Source organism: Quercus robur, chromosome 9 (assembly GCF_932294415.1).
Source record: "Quercus robur chromosome 9, dhQueRobu3.1, whole genome shotgun sequence".
Classification (NCBI taxonomy): Eukaryota; Viridiplantae; Streptophyta; class Magnoliopsida; order Fagales; family Fagaceae; genus Quercus; species Quercus robur.
Window position 1 is genome coordinate 51280177 of NC_065542.1, and position 7322 is coordinate 51287498.

Below are 7322 nucleotides of genomic sequence, written 5' to 3' on the forward strand. Positions count from 1 at the left end.
GGAGTAACCTCCTATCCTGCTTCTTATATAGAAGGCAAAACTGGAGACATTTAATCTACGCAGGTTCCCAAGAAATGCTACAGACGAGACGGTTTTTGCTCAACTCCCAACGCCGTCTGCAACCATAAAGTTTGGATAGCCTCGTGAAGGAGACATATTAATGGCGCGCCTCGAACACTGAAACGTCGAGGATGCCGCGTGAGAAAATCTAGAGGGATGTCTCACAATTCGGCGCGCCCTCCATGCAAATGGAGAAACCCCTACATTAATGAAGTGTAGAACTGGGCAAGTCATGGTTTGGGCCTAACATCACCAAAACCCTCCTCCCCAACTACGAGGTCGGGCAGTAGGATTTTGAGGAGCTATTGTGGGGCCGGGAAATTTGAGGTCCCAGCCCACTTTACATTCAGGGCCCAAGACCCAGGCCGAGGAGCCCTATTGCCGAGGACGCATGATGAAAGCCCCAAAAAGGCCCAAGGATGTGGCTGAGGACGATCTCACGCTCAACACCTCACAAAACGCCTGAAGAAAAGGACAAACGCAGTACAGGGGCAGTACAAGGGAGAAAGCTGCCAACACTGTAGTATGGAACCCTGCATCTGACAGGCCCATACTCCAGACCATGTTATTTAACTTTTCCCAACCACCCCCAACCACTCTTATGTATGGATTGATAGGACAGGTCTGTACCCCAAAAAGCAAAACTGGCACGTGGACACTAAACGGGAAGTAAACACTAGTATAAAAGGGAAAGAGAGCCAAGGGGGAAGGGGATCCCAGAGGAGGGAGAAATCCTACAAAAGGGAGAATGGGAAGGATACTATGCTCCTGGGATGTAGTCCGAGGACTTAAACCCTACAAGCCGCACCGACGGAAGGCTTAGCTAGTCAAGCCAAGTCCACCCTCATATAAGCCTCCATAAAAACCACGACTAGACCGCTAACCAGTGACCAAGGTCCAGCCTTTCAAACCCACACTCTACAAATTATATTGTTCGGGCCCTTTACATACGAGCCCAATGTCATTCTTGGGTCGTTGAATAATCGTGTCCCTACAATACTCTTTCTATTTTTGACACTGTTCTTCTTGTCATTACCCTTCTATTAAAAAAAAAAAAATGATTTGAGCCAAAAAATTTTACTGAAAATTTCTTTAATGTGACTCATAATACACAAATATTTTCAAGCAAAAAATAAAAACAAGAATTAAAGTACACAACAACCCTAACACATGGAAGAGAATATTTCAATTGTTATATGTGATAAATTTTAAACATAACATTACATTTGTAGGACGCACAAAAGGCATAAATTAGTCCATAAAAGTGTAAAGATAACTTTTTTGTTTTTTGATGCAATAATGTCAGAAGAGTAAGCTAGAATTAGAGTTGCAAGCCCCAAAATAAGTTCATAAAAGACTTTGAAGCAAGAGTAGCCAAGGCCTTATCCTCTGAAGTGACTCTCCTATGGACAACATTTATACGGAAAATTATTATATAGTCCGGGACTATTCTCTCCCCATGGGGCCTACCTTTATGTGAGAAGAAGAGATTATGTTACTACCCAATATTAACAACCCCATTTATACACCACTAGCATTCTCCAACTTCCATGTAGTATGCACTTGTGGCCTTCAATAAGCGCAACAAGTTGAAACAGTTATTCTCAAAATGAGGTCCCTACTCTTTAACTTATCGAAACAAGTCCGCAAAAATCAAGCTGTATAGCCTAATTTTACCAGACGAGCATCTAGCTGCATGCCAAAACCACCCCATTCACACAATCCATGCTAGTTTGTAGTGTCCCTCAATTGTTAGCAACACCTACAAACCCTCCACAATTGGTCACATTTGCCTTAGTACTTTCCCGCAGTTACTCTAATCTACCCGGTTGCATGAACACGCCAATTTTGGCCACGTATCTGTGTTGGATATAGGTACTGGTAAGACACACCTCAGAGAAATACCAAGTGAAAGAAAAATATTAGGACAAAGTTTAGCCACAAATTAGTTGTAGTTTTAGGCTACAACCTTACTTAATAAAATAAATATTACTGCATATTTTGAAAAGCAAGGTTCACATGCAACTCTTTCATAATTTTTATCTTCAAATCATTCAGGGTCTTTAGCTTACGATTTACCATCATATAATAGCACTCGATACCCGGACCTTAAAATGGGAATCTGTCAATAGTGTTGGCATTGCTAAGGGGTCCACTGCGGCATATATTTATATGGATCATTGTCAACTTATTGATCATCAAGTGTAATTATGTTAGTGACAAATTTATAACTCTCAACATCAATCACAAAACTTTGCATATGAAATGCCAATAACTTGTTACAACCTATGATACAGTTATGACGTTATGTTCCAACACCTCAACCAAATTTGCATATACTCACCCCCACATCACATACAAAAATAGTCATTACCTATTTCATATTCTTATAAAATTCCAAATCATTTTGGGGGCATGACTTTCAAAAACCATTCAAATAAGTTATGATGAACAAAAATATTATACCAAGCCACTCATTATCCATTTCATCTATGTTACAAATCTTAAACAAATATATCTTGAAATAATTTATGCTAAAAAGACAACAAATACTATCTTAGGTATCAAACTCATAATTCATTTCATACCCATGATAAAAACCTTACAATACTAAATATTCCCAATAATTAATCACAATATTTACAATACTAAATATTCCTAATAATTAATCACAATATTAATTTTTTTTTTAAAAACCTAGCAAATAATTAATCACAATATTTACACTAACAAAACTAAACAAATATTCCCAATATTTAGAATAATATCTTAAACAAGTTGTAATAACTTCACTCAATAAATAAATAACATAACTCAAGTACAAAATTATATAAAACATTACCTGTGAGATTTAAATTTACTTCCATTGTGAGAGAGTGTAGTGAGAGTGGATTAATTTTGTTGAGGAAAAGAATGTTATGTGAGTGATAGAGAGAGTGTGAGAGCTGTGAGGGAGAGTGTGAGAGCTATTGAGGGAGAGTGTGAGAGCTATGAGGTGTTGTGACTGAGTGAGAGAGATGGGTAAGGGGGAAAAAGGCACAGCCGAGACCCACATTACACATGGAGGGGTTGGTCACCATGCATAGAAATTGAGTTCTTAAGAGTTGGTTTTCATTAAATCAAATCGAGTCTAACGGGTTCAAGTTCAGTATGTATGCACTTGGCCAAAAAGCGTGAAAAAGGCACCGTTGGGATCCACATAGAAATCGAGTTCCTAAGCCTCAGTTTTCATTTAAGCAAACTCTAGTCCAACAAACTCGATTTCAATAAAATAAAACTCAAGCCTAACGAACTCGATTTGCATGCCTACGTAGACGAGATGTCCACCTCAGCTCCTGCCGCAGCGTAGGAATTGAATTTGTTATACTCGATTTTGCACAGCAAAATCTAGTTCTTTACTCTCGAATTATTAGATTGCTAAATAGTTTGAAAAGTGTGCTAACTAACAAAATAGTTAGTTTTAGTGTTAATTTCCAAAAAAATCCTTCTTTATCATCTATAAGTTTATAGTTATTTTGTGTCAATAAGATATTATTTACTATATGATTTATAAGTTTATATTCTATGCATAATTTGAAACTACAAAAACTTGCAATTTAAACAATTTATTGATGATATAGCTATTGATCTTTAATTTTCTAGAAATTTTGTAAGTAAAGAGAATATAAGAAGAAGATGTAATCCAATGGTGGATTTATCAAAATTCAAACTACAACAAATTTTATAGCTAAATTTTGTATCATTATTTTATTTTGGATACAGTACGGACACTGTTGTGGCACACTGCGTACGTCCTGGACACGGGAGAGGCTAAAACAGAAGAAGAACACCGGGATTTTGACATCTGGCATAATATTCACTGCCGATCATGTTAAAGGCAGCAAAGATCAAGTAAAAACTACAACAGTCTTCTTTTCTTTCTCTCATCGAACCTACAGCCACCATTGCCATCTGCACCTGCTTGGTTTCTCTTTTTAAACTTACCTTTTTGTTTTATTTTTGACAGCAGTTGAAGAGCTATTTACTCTTTGTGGGCAATGTTTAGCCATGTCATGTTCTTTTATTTTAAGGTCAGATGTTTTTTATTTCATGAGCAGTTTAGGGGTGTTTGGTACATGTGTTTAAACAACAGTTTTTAGTGTTTAAACATTGAAACACGTATTTTCACAACACATTTTAACTCACATGCAATTTCACAATTCTTAAACAACGATACTAAAAATCTCTAATCAAATGGGCCCTTAATTCCATGAGCATGAGCATATTGGGCCGGCAAGTGGGTTGGGCATGGGCTAGATGTTTTGCAAATTATTTTCAAATAAATCCCTATTCTTTTTTATTTTGAAATTTTATTGTTGTTATTTAATTTTAAAACTTAAATAAACATAAATTATGTCCAAAAATATTTAAAATATACTTAAAAATAAATATTAATTAATTAATTAATTGTCGTACCCCAGATGTGTCGTATCCTATTTTTTCAATAATTGTTGTTCTCTTGTACTCGTATCGTACTCGTATCGATGTCCGTGTCCGTGCAACTTGTGCATTAGAGCTGCAAAACAAAGCTTTACTGAGCATCTATGAAGTACGAACACAGAGGTGGACACAGGTATAGGTATGGGTCGACTCGGGGATATGTTAATTTTTGAAAAATTAAGATATGACATAATGGGGATATGTTTATCAATTATTTTTATTAAATATTTTTTATATATTTTTAAGCATTTATTTTTTTATATAATATTAAACATATATCTATTTAAGAGAAATAATGGATAATAAAGTGAATTTATGGAAAATTCAATGATGTTTAAAATACAATTAATTATACTGATTATCCATTATTAAATAATGTTTACAATTAATATATTAATTAATTATTAAATATATTTTTATTTTTATTTTTATTTTTTATATATTGTTAAACATATATTTATTTAAGAACAATAATGAATAATAAAGTAAATCCATGACAAGTAAATGATGTTTAAAATACAATTAATTCCCAAAAAAAAAAAAAAAATCTAACCCATCAAATACTAACTGGACCATCATTTATTAATAACCAAATCTTATAATTTTAACAATTAACAAATATTAAACAAATAATTAAAGTTAAAAGTCAGTAAAATGATTCTTGAACAAAAATTATTATTTTTTGGCAGGACACATTGGGGACACGCAAGTAGCTGTGTCTGATATGTTTTAGACACGGACATGCAGCCCATTATACGGTGTCCGTGCCTCCTAGCTGAGCAATAGCACTTCTTCAGTATGCCCTTAATCATTAATCTAGAGAACATCACATATTCCTATTTTTAAAATTTTGGATCCTCCATCCATTAAGCCAGACACTGCTTCAAAGAGCAAGGAGAAATGAACTCAATTTTAAGGTCCAAATCTAATCCAAACAATACAACTTGAGCAAGAGTGCACTTCAAGAATAAATTATCCAAGTGTTACTTTTCCTCGGTGCATAAGACACATTTACTATCACTCACTATGATTCTGTTAAATTACTGATAGTCCTAAAAACTTAAGCTATTAGGAAATGGTAAATTTAATCACTTAATCATAAATCTAACAGTTTCATTTAACTGTTTTGTTTTAATGAGTAAGTCCTCATGCCCAAACTTCAACACAAGAATTATTAACTTCAAAGGAAGCTTCAACCCCCATAGATGCCTCCATCTAAGAGCTATGACCCTCCATTGAGAATCCTCCTGAGTTATCCCTACTTCCAAAGGTAGCTTACTTTTGACCTTATATCGACCATGTCATGTGTTACATTGAGGCCATATCAACTTATTAGTATCTCCTCACCTTGAGATAGGGGTGGTTAAAATTTAAGCAGCCATTTCAGTAGCGCATCGCTCCCTAACCATGTCCTGTTTCCAAGTCAAAGTGTGCAAAAGTAACTTTAAATACCATTAACAAATGCTGATTGTTTTGACCTCCCTAAGGGAATCCCAAAATATAATATAAAAAAGATAAAATCTTCTAAAATGAATGACAATGATTATCAAAGTGTAGCATCTTTCCCCTATGAAATATAATACATTCAACCAAAATAACAAACCCAATGGGAAGAATGTGAGAATACTTAAAATTCTAGATGTAACACAACAATGATAGCAAATTTGTTTGTCTACACAGTTGCTTACTTTCTCGACTCTGATCACTGTAAAGGTGAATATACCTCAGATGTGTTTAATAATATATAATCAAGTTTGATGTATGGTAAACTTTTAATTCTAATTTTAGTCAAGTCTCTTTGATGGGGTATAACATAATTAAGTAACCACTTGAGATAGGTCTTATGGTTCGTTTCAGCTTTGCCTGGTCATGATCTGAAATGGGTACGGAGAACCTTCAGTTTGATTCAGAGTGAAAGTTTTAAAAAGGTGGAAAAACTCTCAAGCACAAAGAAGAGGCAAAAACAGAAAAGTCACTATGGTAAAAACTTACATAGTCGAAGAGTTGCTTCATAATAAAAAGAGTTTTAAACTGTTAATATTCAGATTCGAGGAAATTCATGTGGTAGCACACATTTTCTTTCAAACTCGACTGAGATCATATATATATATATGAAACTCATAAATATCTGAAAAAGCTAGTAACAAGAAGCAGAGAAGAAAGATGTTACTTTAAAATCGGATTGAAATATTATTAAGGTCTCACCAATGCTTCTACACAAGCATTACATAGGACAATGACGTGAATGGTGATTTCCTTATATAAAAGCAGCACATGGCTAAGGCCATTTAGTACTACTTACAATTCATATTCTATAACTGTTAAATACTGATCCATCACGGCATGTATAACTATCTAGTAATATATAGTCATTTATAACACTGTATTTGGTGACAGATAAATCAAAATTAAATTCTTTTAGCTTTGAAGATTGTCTCCTGTAAGTGCTTTATGTTCTTAATTGTTTTAAAATAGATTTGACTTTACGTGTTTCTTGATAGATTGTGAATATTTTTGTTTTAGGATCGTTTGGAAATGTGAACTCCGCAAGTATCCACATTTAACAAGTCGTGTACATTATTCACTAAGTTCTCTGGTCAGATTTGACTTCTTTGTGAGTAGCAGAGAAGATAGAAAGTAGTAAAAATTCTACAGAACAAGACAGCATTGTCACTCTCAATTAGTTCTGAGGTTTGGTGGTGCATATCAGAGAGTTGCATAAACAGCAAGAAAGTATAATTTAAACTCGAGGAAATCATGGGGTTCAACCTGGCAAAGTCAGC